This window comes from Silene latifolia, chromosome X, assembly GCF_048544455.1.
Source record: "Silene latifolia isolate original U9 population chromosome X, ASM4854445v1, whole genome shotgun sequence".
NCBI lineage: Eukaryota > Viridiplantae > Streptophyta > Magnoliopsida > Caryophyllales > Caryophyllaceae > Silene > Silene latifolia.
Window position 1 is genome coordinate 319,369,205 of NC_133537.1, and position 18,677 is coordinate 319,387,881.

An 18,677-nucleotide genomic window follows, 5' to 3' on the forward strand; every position below is an offset into this window, starting at 1 on the left:
CCTAATAGGATGAATATGTGATAGAGTTATTAGTTTTTAGCATTAAAACACCAGTAATAATCAGAACCGTAGTTCACATGAGGACATGCCCCCTTCCATGTACACAGGTTAAATTTGTAATGTCATCTCCCTCCTGTAATCGTATCCCGAATGCTACAATTGGCCAATAGTACATTATAACCGAAGTATTAACATGACCGTCACATGTTCATAGAAAGACAGTTAATATAACATGTGAGTAACATAGTGATAATATAACATGATACGGTCGATAATACTATACAATAAGCACGATAATATTACTTATTTCTACGACAAAGGGTCCCGAAATCATACCTTACTTAATTAACATGGACCTAGTTAAGAAATAATAGTGATTTTCCAACTTTCACGAGATAACAAAATAAATGGGGAAGGGGGCTATTTATAGCATTGTAAGTCGGTTGCTAATCTTGCTATGCTGCGTGGGCCATGGGAAAATACAAACTCAAGTTCATATTTGCTTCTTCTTTCTTAATGCATAAGGAATGTCTAACTTATCATATCCTATTATCCTATCTATTACATGGATATTAATATTATTTCTCGAGATATAAAGTTTCTCGGATTACTTGTTTAAGTGATTTGTTACTAATTCTTTTATTGCTTTAATAATGTATAGTTTGAGTGTTCAAATTGTTTTTCTTCTGCGTACATTACATTTTTGCATGAAGTTGCTACTTGCGAGTCTCATGAGATATATGCATATTTATTTGTGTGCTATACGTTAAGAAAGTTTCGGGACATTTTACCTTTACGATTTTGACTCAATCCTTCCGCTCATTATATCTTAATATTGTTTTCATAATTTCGAAATTTTGTAACTTATTCTATTTATCGTATTACAAAAGTTCAAACTAGTTCAAGCTCATCTTTGGTGCATTTTAATAATTTAATGTTGTATATTCAGTAATAAATGTTTCGTTTTACTAAGATTTTGAAAAGGAATTTTTTAATTTTTGTTTTCCTTTTTGATTTGTGCGGTTGTTGGGATGCTAAAGCTTGTTATTATAGACGTCTAATAATCGGTCCAACGCCTAATAACGCATGATTGAGTTTGTCTTTGAATTGGATTACTCGAATTCTTGTTCGCGACGGGAATTCTTGCGTTCCATTATATAAGACGTACACTTTTTACTAGTTTCATAAATATAATTGACTTTTATTTAAGGAAATTCTTATCACTTTCTTTAGTTTTGAGAAAACGAAATTTTAACTTTTCCATTCTCCATTTTCAAGTTTCGGGACGAAACTTATTTTAAGGAGGGTAGAATGTAATATCTCGAGAAATAATAATACACGTACACTTGTTAAATGGGCATAAGACATGAGCATACATACATGATAGCATTGAAAGGTGGCAGATAGACATAAGAATATTGATATGCATGCTTAGTGGCTAATTCTAAACTTAGTGTGCAAGATACAAGAAGCAAGATAGTATACGTAACTTCAATGACCGACTTAGTGCCTTATAAAAGGAACACACCCATAATGCACAGACATACAAAATATCCAACGTGCATAAAAGAAGAGGCCATTCATATGTTAGAATGCTTAATACAAGCAAACTATATATTTGCTTAGCTACACCCTTAATATAAGGTATGATTTCGGGACCCTTCGTCGTAGAAATAAGTAATAATATCGTGCTTATTGTATAGTATTATCGACCGTATAATGTTATATTATCATTATGTTACTCACTTGTTATATTGATTGCCATATTATGAAGGTATGTTGTCATAATAGTGTTATCAGTATAATGTACTATTGGCCAATGGTATCATTCGGGATACGATTACAGGGGAGGGAAGACATTATAAATTTATCCTGTGTACATGGAAGGGGGCACAGCCTCATGTGAACTACGGTTCTGATTATTACTGGTGAAAGTGCTAGGGGGTTTACACGGGTCTTAGACCTGGGATCCTGTGTACATGGAGGAGGGCTTAGCCTAGGGGAGTTTTACTCCATAATGTCTCTCTATTCAGTAATGGTAGACCGATATAATTGTAAAGTGGATTATTGCATTATAAAATGGCAGGTTGTGCGTGTCTATTTAATAATTATCCGACTGTGTTCATGTGACCTATTTATACTTGTGCGGCCAGAAAGAAGTAAAAGATTAAAATGGAGGTAAGTAGGGCCGGTGGAGGGGATCGGAGTCATACTCAGCCTGTGGTTGGCTGATTCCGTTACTTTCAGTTTTTTTCAGGTACAATGTCGGGGAAGGTCAAGAGTGAGGATTTTCAGATGACCTAATAGCATGAATATGTGATAGAGTTATTAGTTTTTAGCATTAAAAGATGTATCTATCTTTTTTTTTGTATAAGCCCTTTATTCTCCGAAGGGGGAATACTGCGGTGACGCCCTTGTAATTCCGCTGCTGTTTATTAATAAAATGAGCTATTTTGAGCTGCCTGTCTGCTTTTCGGGGGCGTTACATGATGCCGTTATCTATAACACATACGACAGTGTTGTTGCTACCTTATACACTTTGACCCATTGAGGTGTTCAGACATCAGAATGGTCGTAATTTAGTTGTCATGGATGTTTGGTTTAGGAAATACAACTTGTTTAACCCTGATAGATTTGCCTAAATAAAAGTGTTATGTACCTTATTATGGTGTCTTCAGTTTGCTGATGCAACTAAACCAGGTGTTATCTGGCAAAACTATTCAAAGCTACAGTGGTGAGGTTGTGTCTCTCATCTGTGTGTTTACCTGTTACGAGTGTTCTATGCATGCATTTGCGTGCTTACTATCCGCGGTGAGCCAATTATATTGGTTACTGATAAAGCGTATGACAAATCGGGGCAAAACACTGTCTCTTTTTTTTCGAGAGGAATTATTAAATAGTGTAGTTTGTGTCTAGGATATTATGTCAAATTAGGTTAAAGAGTTACTCAATCCTTCTTAATTGTTTCCTGGGCCTTTAGAAAAATTTGCAATGGGTTTAAAAAGTTACCATTTTTAAAAAAGGAGACATGGTATTAGTTAGGGTGGTTATTTAATTGGAGACAGATAAACTAACTGAGCCGAAAATAGTTGTCTAAAATTCTTGTGCTGGCGGTGTATTGGAAACTAAATCCAATGTCAGGAAATGTACCTCAAGCGATTTGGACATTTACTGAACTACAGTTGAGGAGATACAGGTCTGGTGTTTAGGCAAACGTGTGTATTTGCGCATACCTTGATTTATACACAGTTTCGCAGACGGATCAATCTAACTTATGGAAATACATACTTTTATTCAAAGACAAGTGTCTTTAAAAGAGATTTGGGAAAAAGGGCCCATCTTCACAGGGAATGTCTCTTTAGTGTGGTTGCAAGGATAGGTGTGCTGGAAATCTAGGTACCAACACCAAACTATCAATGTTTGATTCAACGTGTTGAAACACGCACGTAACTATCAATGAGTGGGTAATTACTATTTTTGCATACAGTAGCGAAACGCGCAACATAGTTCGTAATTTTACACGTACTTTGATTCTAAGTACCACAATTCCTACTAGACACCAAATACTATTCCCCATACATTGTGATCCGTGTTAAAAAATCACTTAACTTCGTAACCATCCTCAAAATATAAGATTATTGTTGTTGATCTACAATTCGATACGTATAACCAAAACAGAAACCATTCTTCAAATATTCGATCTAACAAGGTTTTGAACTACCTGGGTGCATAAGTATAATCGCAAATTTATCATATATGAGCTGCATACTAATATTGCACCGACAATTGATAATCACATTACGCTTTGGGGAAATTGTAGTTGCCTTAATAGTTATGGGGAACGGTAACTGAGCGTTGGCAATTAAGATTGAAACATCTGGAACTTGGATGACTGGTGCAATCGCAATGACCAGCCTAGACCTACGATGCGACTTAAAACTTTGCAGGAACCCGAAAAAACAAAATGCATCCGCTTATCACTCAAACACCTTAACATCGAAACTATGAAAAAAGATAGCCAACATAAGCAAAAACGTCTAAAACTATAGCATGTGCTAAACCAATAATGCACAACTCAGAAGTGTAATTGAATAAAGCAACCAAAAGGACTATACAACCATACCTATTAGAACCAATTTTTGGGCAACTAAATTAATGAAAGCATTGTGGAGATTGTACTTCTGCTTATTTCATGGGTTATTGTTTACAACCTACAAAACTATTACTTATACAGATTGAAAGAGTTGTGAATCTTAAAAATAAAATAGTACAGAAAATAACACGAGGTTTCCATATCAATTAATTTCTTGTTTTTTCATATCTAACAAAGTATTAGCATGTTGTTATCAAAAATATGGATTTTATATCATATGTAGTTCTGTATGTAGTCCCCCACAAATGTAATTCTTTGCTAATGTTTGCCACAATTGTAGTGGATAATAAAAATTGCAATGGAAAACGAAAACAGAAACGTCTAATCAAAGTTCAGACGATAAACCACCAAAATAAGTAATAAAGTTAACCATGAACATGTCTAACTGGAAAAAATGTCCATGCAGGTGTGGCCAATTGTAAGTACTAATATAACGACACCCTTCCAACCACTATTATCAAAAATAGCTTCCTCCTTAAATTTCAAGGCACCATTCTACAAACTTTTGGATACAACAGACAACACCACATCTGTTACATTGCAAGGTCAATTTAACCTGGAACAACTAACCTATATTGGAATCGGGGGTCAGACCGTTGACCAATCATGTGAATTAGCTGCGTTAGAAGCTGTCCGCGCAATGATAGACCAATTTAGCGTAGTTGTTGAAGATTTCACGTATGACCATGAACAATATGTAGAGCGTTGTAGGCAGTTGTATAGGCTTAAGAGCATTTAGCTTGAGCAAATCGTGACATAACAACCTCTCACAGAATTGGAAGTACAAACAACTATAAGTAATGAAGAAGCAGTACATGTATTTCTAGACTACATGCCTATTCTAAGAAAGATCTACGAACAGGTCTCAGTTTATTCTACCCCACTGCACAGCGTCGAACACTACCCCAATTGCTACACGGGATGGATAACCATAAAGGCTGCACACATGGACAAACCACCCAGAATCATAATAGGCCCTAGGTGCAACACACTCACCTTAGCCAAAAACTGCCTAGCTAAACAAGCTATCAACTACCTTATACCTACCTACAACCTAAAAATTATCGATGCAAATTATGGCTCAGAAAACTTGGCACCTACTGAAATCATGTTTGATCTTGAACGTGGCTGCTACCTAACTGTGCAAGCAATGGTTTTGGGTATTGAGGAAAAGCCAGAACTCTATCGTGTACTGGTTGAACAAGACAGCCTATCAATTCAAGGACATATTACATGCCCGATTGCAAGCTCCCTCGCATCAAAACAAGCATGAAAAACAAGCCCGGCAATGAACATAAAACTACCCTTAGTTATTAGCCAATGCCTAATTATAGTTGCAAACTGGCAGACTATTAAAAACAATAACTTAATGTTTGGGCTTAAACTGTCATGGGGAATTAGTGTTACACATAGTTCTTGTCGAAGTATACACAAGACTTCATAAATTACAAGTTACCTTAACGAGACATCCAACCATTGTAATGTTGTTGATCTTTTGAAATACTAAGAATCCTTCTGTATTTGTTTACATATTTTCCAAACCTTATAAATGTTTTGACCCACCATGTCAGGAATTTAAGCTCATTTTCTTTACTATTTACCAGAATATTGAAAATTACACTAATGTAAGCACATGAATACATCTCATTATTCTGTTCCAGCTCTTTTAGACTACTATTTTTAAGATCAATTCAATATCAATACGGAAACCAGATTGCCTCTTTTATACCACCGAAAACCTTAACTTTATTTCTAAAAAGAAATTGGCAGTGCCCCAAGGTTATGAGTGCTACTATTATACCTCTCTAAGTTATTCTACTATTATCAGTGAAATCGGCTGCAAATGCATCTAGATTAGACCATGGACAACAAATTTTAAAGTAATGCGCTGTTGCATATTGAAACAGGTAATGGTCAAAGAGAAAACCGTTGTGAGCATTTCATTCCAACTACTGCTGTTGACAAAAACGCAATGCTTAGAATTACCACCACCAGAATACAAAGTATTGGATCCACAGATTAACAAAATATCCCTAATTATGAGAGACATAAATAACTGCATAGAGGATGTGTACCTGCATGAGAAATCAGCAACACTTGAAGATGCTTTTGAAAGTGCATCACAAATAGCTGTCACTGCCATCATGAAGATTTATGGAGTATACGTCAAAGACGTAACGGCAGTTGAAATGGAAGCCAGAGAAAGGTACATAAACTTATGGTGCCTAAAACGACAAGAGCTTAACCGCGAAATGAAGGGATTATCCAAGATACCGTTACCTGAGGAATTTGTTTCACATGAAATGAGTGAGCTGAACTACATCAAAATTGATTTCCTTCAGGCATTGGAAGCTGTACAACTAAAAATATGGGTCAAGTGTTAATGAATCAATTTTGTTGAACACAATCCAACAAGCTTCACAGCATGGATAACGGTTAAACATCACAGCACGCTGAAAGGCTTAAAAGCTATGTTTTGTTACACTGCCGGTACAGCTAAAAGCGCACAACAAAAACTGGCATCAGAAATAATCAGCTATTTAGTCCCGATATACAACATCGAAATCATAAATGCAAACTATGCGACAAAAGAAACTAACATTAATGACCTTGTTTGCGCAAACATCCAGAACAAGTGCATGGAGATGAAGGCAAAAATGGCTAAAATTAAGGCAGAAACCAGCAGCATAATGACCCACCCGAAAAGGTAACAACTAACGTAGCCGGTGCAGAAGCAGAGTCAACCATGGACACAACATGTTCAGCAGTACCAGGAATAAAACCTGTGCAACCACATAGAACCTATTAATTATACTGTGTGGCGTTAAAAGCTGTTTAGTTAATGCATTTTGTTTATGCTGAACTGTCAACATACATTTTGTTTATGCTGAACTGTCAATAGTTAGAATGGATGTTTTAATAGTAAGGTTTTAATAGTCATTATACTCAAGTGCCAATGGTTAGAATGATAAACCAAGGTCACTGAAAAACATAATGACTTTTATCATAACGAAAGCAAGGTTTTGGCCAATCATTTGGTTTTAACAAGTTACTACTAAGTATAAACAATACAAAAAAAGATTAGAAACATAAGAGTAATACATTTCATTAAGACTTTCACAACAACAACAGATTCAACTACCAACTTATTGATCTGCAAAATTCCTAGATTAGTAACACCCACAGAACTGCAGACTTCATCTTCAACAAAACAAACGCCGATACCGCTTACAATATTATTGATTTTGATGTGATTTTCGCACAACCAAATTACAAATTCCTTACAATCAAGGGATTTAAAGTACGACTTTCTAGGATTGTTTACTAAACCCAAAATCTTAGTAATGGCATTTTTACAGCATTTTTAACACCACTGATTCCTAAATTCAAAACAATCTAATGGTGACTTCTGCCATGGAGATGAAGAAGACATCACCAAATAAACAGGAAGAAAAAAGCAAAAGGAAAGAAAAAGGTTTATAAAAAATAAACCACAAATAAAGCTGCGAAGTATGAAGTCAATTAATAAACAATAATGCAGGGAATTTTGGAGGGAAAACCAGTTAAATTGTGGAGGAAAAAATCAGAAATCAAATGGAGTCTATTAAATGGGAATAAAGACTAAAAAATAAAACCATATTGGCATATGCTAAAGTCAACATAAGTTAATAAAATTATTATAAAAATACAATTATAATCCAGAAGATACAACACGGATTTACGTAATCGGGTACCACGACCGTTAGGTCGCGGCCAACCAACTAGTACTTACTAATGATCGATAATATTTGTTGTGCAGTAAAATTCATCTCATATTGCAAAATAAAAATGATCATAGGATAAATAATATCCTAATTAAATATTTGTTAAAAACTAAATATAATAATTTTATGTGGTTTAAAAAAGTTGGAGTTTTTTGGAGTCCTACCAAAGCATAGTGCGATACACTACAAAATGAGTACTTGACAGCAAATCATTAAACTTCCTTAGTATGAGACAACTTTTACGATAAGGGGAAAAAAGACAATTTGGCATATATAGCAAATTTAGCAAATAAAAGACTTAAATTAAAATTAGTTTTATTTAGTTTCATATAAATTATAAAGGTAATGATTTTTTTAAAAAAAATCATATTATATATCTATTGTGAATTTGATTAAAAGTCTACAACTATATACGTACTTAAATTATTATTGCTTCCTATGCCAACTAAATAACTTAACATCCTAATACCATGAAAGTTACTCAAATCTAGACCAAGGGAGCAGATTAAATTTGCGAGATGAAGGTTGCCTTATATTTATAGTTGACAATTGACAGGGTGTTCGATAGAGTTTTATATTTACTCCTCATGCAAATGTACGGTTTTACCCGTTGTAGTATTAGGAGAGAGCCTAAAGGACGGGATTATGGCTCTTAGATTGCTTGTTTGTTTCCTAGTTTAGTTCTAGCAAGAGCTTTGAAAGATAGAAAAACTAATTGATAAGACTACAAGTAAGAGAAGTAAATGAACTAGATCATTGCTAAAACTAGAGGTGGTAATTAATGACACGACACGAAAATAAGACACGAACCTGACACGAAGTTAGCGGGTTAGGGTTAAGACTTTGTGACCCATTTAAGTAATTGGGTTGACACGGACACGACACGAAATTTAAATGGGTCGGGTTAAGGTTGATCTCTTTTGACACGAACCCGACACGAGTATCCTATTTATTTAAAAGTGTCATAATATATTTGGGTTGAATTAATAATCCAAACAAACAATTAAAAAATATGCATTTTCATTCATCATTTTGGGATAATAGGGCTCTAAAGCTTAGTTTAATTTATTAGTTTATTGGGTTAAATGCGTTAGGTGGGTTAAAACTGATCTACTAAAAGATAAACGGGTTAAACAGGTCGGGTTGGGTTATGAAAAAATTAAATGGGTTGGGTTAAGGTTGAGATAAATGACTCGTTTATGTAATTGGGTCGGGTTAGGGTTGGGGTTGTGGTGACTCGTTTAAAGTTGACATGAACACGAACACGACACGATCTGATTTGTTTGCCAGGTCTAGATAAAACGATCAAGATATCAATTAAAGAGACTAAGGTGGTCGGGGTCACTTGTGTAGATAAAAGATCGAGTCTTGACGAAGATTAACAACTAATTAAGACAACTTCAAAGTTAAATCCTCACCTTTCGATGTGAGACTAATCTGAAGTTAAGTATGTTTAAGCTCTCACTTAAATTATCCAAAACCCACTAATTATCATGTAGTATCTAGTTGCAAGTCAAGCTCTCACCCAACAAGTCATAAGATAGTGGAAAAGACTCAAACTCTCATTCAAGGAATTCCACAAACACTTGGTGTGCATGACAATTATAAGAGAAACTACCCATAGATTACTTGTAGTTTTAAGCCAATAATCTACCCTTATTATCCACACAAGATTCCCCTTCACCCTAGTAGAACACTACTCAAGCATGACCATATTATGAAAGCAAGTAATTCAAACAACAATAAACATGTAAATAAATGAAAGTAAGATAAAATTAGGAGAAGGATTATACCAATAATAATTAAAGGAGTAAACTTGGATTGAAATAAGAAAGATGAATCTCTTCTTGTCTTCCAATTACAACCCAATACTAAATGTAAACTAATGAGAAATAGTAGATCTTGAATATACTAAAGAGTAATTAAACTAATATTAAGGAAAAATTACGACTTTAATTAAAGGAGAATTAAGAGATGAAGTAAATTAAAACTAGGGTTCTTATCTTACAGAATACGAGAGTAGCTAAATATGAGAGTCTAACTGATGTGTAGAATAAAGTTTAGATCCCGCACAATAAATGCGCGGTATTTATAGAATTTTTATTTCTGTATTACTTAATCATGCTCAATTAACACCTCATTAATTTTTCATATTTCACGTCATTTTACTTAATTTTTTCAAATTTCACGTCTTTTTGGCAATGATTTTATATATTTCGATTAGTGAAAGATATATTTCGAGATTTGTAATATATGAACCCAAATTTGTTGGCAATGATCGAGGATTTTTTATTTCGAGATTTGTAATATATGAACCCAAATTTTTGGGAATGATCGAGGATTTTTTACTTGTAGCAATATAGCAACGATTAACAGTATATTTTTTTTGGCAATGATTGAGGATTTTATACTTATTTTTTGCCAATCAATTTTTACGTTATTTTTGGACAAGATCATTGATATAATCTAGATTTAGCACATAGTAGCCCATAGTAGAATGCAAAAGAAGATAATATTTTAGGCGGGAAAAAACGTAGATTGGCCTATTCATTTAGTAAATAGGGGATGAAAGGGTCCATATACACTAGTTTATTAATAATACTCCTAATAAAACTAATAATAACAATACTAATAATAAGAGAAAATTGTTGATTACGGCTTTTTATAAACCACTTTTTGAAAATTACAGCCTTATATAATTTTTTTTGAAAATTACATCCAAAATTTTACTTTTCTTCCAAAATTGCACCACGATGCTGTTTCCGGTGAAATTTGTTGAAAAGTGACCGAATTATCCTTTCTTCACAAATACTTGTTCTTCCCCAAAATTGCCCTCTTTTCAATCAATTTTTCGCAGAGTCTTCTAATTTTAATGGATATTTCATGCCTTGAATTATTCCCGATTATTAATCCTTCTACTTCTTCTCCTTCACATTCAATCAACGCTTTAATTAATTATTATTTTTCTATTGTTTTTTATTTTCCCCAATTTCCCAGATTTTTCTATTTTTGACGCTTTCAATTTATTCTCCGCCTCTTATAATAAGTAAAGTTTTAGAATTAACTATTCCTGCATCCATGGGGAAACATAAGATTTTTTTTCCTTATTTTCATGTCTAATTCTAATTACGTTTTGATTTGTATGCTTTGAGCTCATCTTTTGTATATATTTGTAGTTAGCTAGATGCTGTAATTGGGTTTTCAATTGGATGTTCAATGATTCTTAAGGGTTTTTGATTAATGTGTAAAAGGTAATTCAACTAGAAAGAATTCAGCCGCAATGGTGGATAGCGACGATACCGACAGTGTCTGCTCAGCATCGTCAATTCGCTCCGATTTTATGTTGGGTCTATGAGAAAAAAGGGGAAATTATTCAATCAATTACAAAAACCGAAGAACATTAATTAATTTTAATTTGGGAAAAATTGATTTAGAAGGTATAAAAGAGAGGTGAAGAATGGAAAAAAGGGTAGAAATTTCGTATATAATAGAAATAGGGGAATTCAATTTCGTATAAAAAGGAGCAAATTGAAATAGGGTAGAATTAAATTGAAATGATTAGGTAATATTGTTGAAGAAATTTCAAATGAAGAATTAGAGAGATGAAGAATTTGTGAAATCTGAAGGAGGAGTGAAACTTGAAGGAAGAGATGAACATTATAGGATTATAAAGAATGAGGGTAAGGGTATTTTCGTCATAAAAAATGAACTTAAAGGACAAAAATTCAAATTGGAGTCAATTGTCCACCGGAGTTAATGTTTTGGCTGTAATTTATCATCAGAACTAAAATTCTGGATGTAATTATGGCTGTAATCAACAATTTTCTCTAGTAATAATAATAATAATAATAATAATAATAATAATAATAATTTATTAATGTTGTTGATGAGGATCGAACCCATGACCTCTTGGTTGGGTTGCACTTGCTATTACTACTATGCCACATGCATCTTGTTGTTATTTATGTATCTCTTTTAGTATATATGTTTGTTAAGACCTGAGTTAAAACAATATTTACTCACAATAACTATTAAATGTACTTCTATCTTGTATTAAATGTACTTTCAGAATAAAATCAATGTACATGCTAAGTTTGTTAAGTGTATTTGATAAAATTAAATTAACATATTTTATGTACTAATAAAAATTATTCTTTGTATCTATATTTTATATTTAATGTACCTCCAATATAATAATGTGTCCCCGATGAGTAAGTAAAATAAAGTTAATAAGTAAATTATAGTAAACATGAAATGTACCTATAATTATTACAAAATGTACATTCATTATATATTTCATGTACCTCCTATATTATTAAAATGTACATGAATAATTATCTAAACATACGCTGTAACTAATTAAGATACACATGGAATATAACTTTAATATTTATTATATGTACATATAATATATATTTAATGTACCTCTTAAATACGTAAAATGTACATGATAAGTTATCGAGTCATATTTGATAACTAATTAAAATAAACATGATATGTACCTTTAATAAGTATTATATGCACCTATATTATAAATTTAATGTACCTCTCATATATGTAAAATGTAAATGATTTATTCATCCATGCATTATAATTAATTAAAATAAATATGATATATATCTATAATCGTTAATAAATGTATCTATAGTATATATATTTAATGTACCTCCTAAACAAATTAAAGGTACCTGATGATTTGTTGAAAAGTAGTTGGTAAATAATTCAAATAAGCATAAATATTTTAATATGTACCCATAGTTATTATAATATGTGCCTATATCATATGGTCAATATACCCCTATTCATATATATATCTAAGATGCATCTAACGAATTAATGATATGTATTTTGTTAAGTAATTGAAATATACATCACGTGTTGTAGATACCTCATTTCCGCACCTCCCGCAAACCATCCGGTGATGAGTTGCGCATGTTTGGTACGCGGAACGATTTGTGACAGTTCGTAAGTTTATTGTCAAGTGATTGCTCAAACATTTATGTCTACCTCTTAATTGTCATCTACGCGCCGATACGGTCGTTTTGACAGTAATTAGAGTACATTTGGAGTCCGGGCCTAAAACCGTCTTCATTTTCTGATAACCACTAAATCCCGAGTTAGAATGTTCTGGAATGTTCCGGATATTTCTATTCCATATTTCACAATCTTTTAATCTTTAGTAAAGAATTTCCCGTAATATTCACACAAAATATTAAGGAAATTAAGATTAATCCGTTATTCCATAAATTAAACACGGAAATCTTTCTTCCGTAGGAGGAAACCACTTGGGAACAAACGCAGCAGGTGCTGCGCCTCTTCCAAGGGACGCAGTGCATGTTGCGCCTCTTCCCAAGTCCTTTTTTGCGTATTTTTCGTATCTTTTCATATCTTTTCGAGATTCACTTCCAAAGCCTTTCCTAAACCCTAATTCCTCCACGTGATTAGTATAAATAGGAGTCTTCGCTCCTCATATTTCTCACGCGAGTGTCCGCCCTTCTCTTCTCCCTTTGCATTCTAGACCACGTTCTTACTATTTGGCGTCTACGTGCTTGAACTTTCGACCACGTAAGCTCGGATCCTTCTGAGTACCAGCCTCATTTGCATGACCGACCAATTTGACCAACTCCACCATAATCAACTTAATTAATCTGTTCGTTTTCCTCTTACGAGGGCACTTTCGTTACATTCGAGTCGAGCATCACTAAACATAAACTTAGTTCATCTCGTTTCGTCAAACATGTAAGTCTGAGGGTGTAAATCCTTCTTTATTTATTGTTATTTACTTTCTTGTAATCATATTGTAAGGTTTATGTCGAAAGTACTTCTAAAAACCGATTTGTAAAACCATGTTTAAAACCTTTTTTACGGATTATCAGGAGACATACGTCGAGAAAGGACGCAGCAACTGCTGCGCCTCTTCAAAGGGACGCAGCACCTGCTGCGCCTCTTTGTGAGGCTGCCGCAGTTCCTGCTTCCTTTCTTCTTCCTCGTTCCCTGTTAGTTTCATTTCTTTATTTTCTTTCGCCATTGTTTGCTCTTATTTCGTTCACATAATAATTCAACATATTGTTAATCACTATTAGTATGTAATTCATCGTTAAATCCCGATTTAAATCCCTTATAATCTTATATTTGCGGGTTTTCGTCATTAAAGTCAATCCGGGTTGTAGAGATTCGATTCATTCATATCGAGTTTCTGGAATTCGATCTTTGGTATATTCCCATCTGTTTGTTCGTCATTAGTTCTTCATTAATTCGTTATATTTAACCTAATTAGTTCACTCATGTCACTAATCAATCTTTCATTCATGTAATTAATTTGTTTACATTCGTTTCATCCATGTTTTATCGCTTTTATGACTCATTCACATGTAATTAATGCATTAAATCACTTTCATCCGAGTCGAATATCATAATCAATCATTAAATTCACCCACGAATACTAACGATTTGCAGTTCTGGCTTCGCAGCTAGAACTTAGCCTTGGAACAGATGCAACAACTGTTGCGCCTCTTCCAGAGGGCGCAGCTCCGCTGCTCCTGTTCCAGGTTAACTTCTGTCTCTGAACTTCCGTTCTGCCTTGACCTAGTTTAATTAGTTTACATATTAATCTGTTATTCGTGTTATCGCTTAATTTCTGTTCGCTTATTTATTCTTCTTTTTCCCAAAATTATCCATTTTAAAAAGTATTTTCGACATAAATCATTAATCCGTTGTAATTATTGTATTTTTCATTATTGTATTTATTATTGTATTTCTTTTGTCGCATTGTTTGTATGCTTCCACATGTAATTTAATCTAAATCCCTACTTCGACTCAATTGTATGTTAAATTAATTGTTCACCGACTTAGCCTAATTCTCACATGTTAGGATCAAAACTTGGATGTTGCATTGCATGCATATAATCGACAATATATCTAGTATAGACGGTTTTCCATAATCATTAGTAGAGGCCGCTATCGAGGCGGGCGGGATTAGGTGTTCGATCAAAAGAGCTTCCTAATACGTACCCTCACCCCTTACTCCAGATCTCTGTGAACATCCGTGTTCATTGGCATCCACGAGAGTCATTCTAGACATAGAATGCTAAGGGTAACGAGTTCTTGGTGTTCATGTCACTACTTTGTGTCTTGACATGGCACAAGTTATTCGAACGGTTTCCAATTTTCCACAATAAATTGGTGGCGACTCCACAAATGCAAACGCTTGTTTCCCAAGCGCCCCCGTGGCCCATTGTCCACAGTTTGGCGACTCCGCTGGGGATAATACACTTACGTGTAGCCAAAAGTGTGAAACTTGAACAAGGTTAAGGAATAGTTTATACAAGACAATTGTCGGTTTTCATAACTCGGTCTTCCTAGATCGTTTCATTCGGCCTTCTTAGGCCCAACCCAACCCATTCGACCAATCATCCCGTCTAAACGGTCCTAATTCTTATTTGGGCCTAAGGATGGATAACGATTGACGTCATCCATACCATGGTGCTTACTCTTGTTTGTATCAAGGACTTTCACTACTTGAGGAAATGAACTAGGAATCGGCCTTACTCTTGTTTGGTACGAGCCTCTCCACAGACTTCGGGTTTGATTGTTCGGTATGGCAACCCACCCTTTAAACCAAAACCCTTTTAAATGCACTCAGCATCCGGTTATAATGCTTGTATAAATGTTTGTACCTTACGTGATCACCATTTCTAAACGAAACCATGACGATTTTTGTAAAATTAAGATCCCTTTAAAATGTGAATTTCGAAAAATCCAACGATTAGCGCAAAACCGAGTCAAAACTCTGTCCATTTGTCGAGTCAAAATTCCGGGCCCAAGCCCATTTCAAAACCTCACTTCGAGTCCACTCCTACAACTACACTATAGTTGACTAGGACACACATTTTCAAACTTTGTCATCTTTTCTCACTCGACACAAGTGGCACACCCACTTCCCAAGTCAAAAAATTTCTCTCTTAGTAAGTGTGCTAGAGTGGTCGATCGTGTTTTGATTCGTCGTCGATCTCTTATCCAGTTTCCAAGATGCGTGAAACAAGCGACGCGAACTTCAATCAACTCCAGGATGGTAATGATCAAATCCTAACTGCGCTAGCTCGTCTCCAAGTCACTCAAGACCAAGTGCATGACCGCCTCGATACAATCGAAGGCCGAATTTATACCGTAGAAACGAGGTTGCCTCCCCGGGAAAGTGAAGTAGATGATGGCTTTGTGAACACCTTCGGGGAAGAAAACCCTCCTATAGGAATGACTGCAGCTGAGAAATGACTCCAATATTTGGAGGAACAATTGATGTATCTCAAAGGGGATGACATTTATAGAGAAAATAACCGTAAGTATGAGGCCGTGAGTTCCAAGTTGCCAACCAACTTCAACATGACGGATATCCCTAGATTCAAGGGGCACGAAAACCCTTTGAATCACATCCGTGCTTTCAAGGACCACATGTCTACCAAAGGTATCAAACCTGAGATGTTCCTAAGGATATTTCCTTCATCTCTTGACACCATCCCAAAGCAATGGTTCTACTCTCTAGAACATAAGAAGATCGCTACTTGGGAAGATGCCGCGATCGAGTTTGCTAAGCAATATGCGGATAATGCTGAGATCCAAGTTAACATGCGCACTTTAGAGGTTCTTACCCAAAATGACAAAGAAGGTTTCACCGACTTCCTAAGTAGGTGGAGAAAGACTAGTACCCAACTAGGTGAACGCCCAGACGAAGCTACCCTTGTGGAAAAGTTCGTGGACAACCTAAAACCCATCTATGCGAATCATTTGAGGTACCAAAACATCAAAACTTTCAAAGATTTAACCGTGCTAGGAACAAGGATCGAAGATGACATCCGTAAAGGGCTCTTGTCCAAAACGGTAGGTCGGGGATATCAAGGCTCAACAAGTCGTTCTTACGGCTCCACTAGCAAGACCGATAAAGTTACCTCCTCGAGCCATCCAAGAAGAGTACCCCACCGAGGAAATTTACAAATCTTGGGGACACTTACTCCAATGCTCTAAAAAGGTTGATGAAACAAGGCAAACTCCAACCCATAGGCCCTACGCCCGAACCAGAAAAGAAATCCAAGTTCTGGGACGAGAATTCATACTGCGAATATCATAGGGGTAAGGGACATGACACAGAAAAATGCTACAAATTGAAAAATGTGCTTCAAGACATAATTGAGGATGGTCGACTACCAATACCGCCGGGAGGTAAGCCCAACAACACTCAGAATCCTCTTGGAATTCTAGTGATAACAAGTGAAGAATCTACCTTAGATTGTTCACACCTCATTTCTCCAGTCGAAGATGAGATCTACGCGATCGAGAATGAAGGGTTCTACTCTACCATTTCCCCTACCATTACCGACTTCATCGCATAGGCAAGGAGTATGGATAGACAAGTTTCGGAATTGGAAAATGTGGTGACAACTTTACATGACCCTAATGCAACACCTAAAGAACATGCGCCACTAATTTTCTCCCAAAATGCTACTATGCAAGAAGTAATCGCCGTGGTTGATAAACTAATCGACCAAATTACACAATTAGAGGACGGGATCATGAGAATGAGGGAACTAGCTACAGTCAATGGAGTATGGGCCGATGATGATGAGGACGAGTATCTCATTGAACACTCCCTAGTCAAGGAAATAGTCCAAAATGGTGAAGACCAAGATGTAGACCACCTAACTCGTTCGGGGCGTCCATATCAAAGTACTACTCAAAATGGTCCAACCAACGTTATCACACCAAATGATAATGAAGATGACTCTACTGATCATTTGCTAAAGCAATTACAGAAGACAAAGGTTGATCTTTCAGTCTGGCAACTAGTAGGAAGCTCATTCCCACATCGCCAAGCTTTACTGCAAGCTTTGTCCAAACTAAACGTAGCACATAACTCCACACCCGACGATGTAGTCAACTTGGTCTTCCAAGAATCACCGAAGCTAAGTAATCCTATTACTTTCTCAGATGAAGATTTGCCACCCTTTGGCGCTAGTCACAACTTGGCTCTTTACATCACTGTCGTTTGCTTAAAGAAGAATGTGCCAATGACCTTGGTGGATGATGGCTCCGCAGTCAACATCATATCTTTGAAAACTGCATACAAACTAGGCATGAAAGAGTCGGATTGGACCCCTACCAATCAAGGTGTTCGCGCATATGATGGTACACGACGAAAGGTAGTAGGACTCGTTAACCTAACCGTAGCCACAGGGCCAATTGAGCGAAAGGTTAACTTCCAAATAGTGGACATTGAAGCTTCCTTCAGCATACTTCTGGGAAGACCTTGGATTCACGCTTCCAAAGCAGTAACATTCACCCTTCACCAAAAGATCAAAATTCCACTAAATGGCAAAGTATTGACGATCACTTCGTCACCCATCAAAGCAATAATCGAAAAGAAGTCAAATAATCAAGTCCTTGCGGATCCAGTATATGAACTTGGGGGCTTTCAAAGCATAAGTGTCATAGAAAGTGAGTTGGGATCCCTATACTACGATCCCTACTCCAACTTGGTGGTCAACCACATACTCAAATCCCAGGGATACTTCTCGGGAATGCCTTTGAACCCTGCCCGAAGAACCACCTTCACACCCTACAAGGAATGCAACTCAAAAAGAATACCACTTGGACTAGGATATAAACCCACTAAAGAGGAAGTTCTCGAGATGCTCGCTCAAGTTCAAAACTGTAAGCACGTAGGAGTCCAAATGCGACCATATATCCCTACCCTAAATGGATACTTCGTT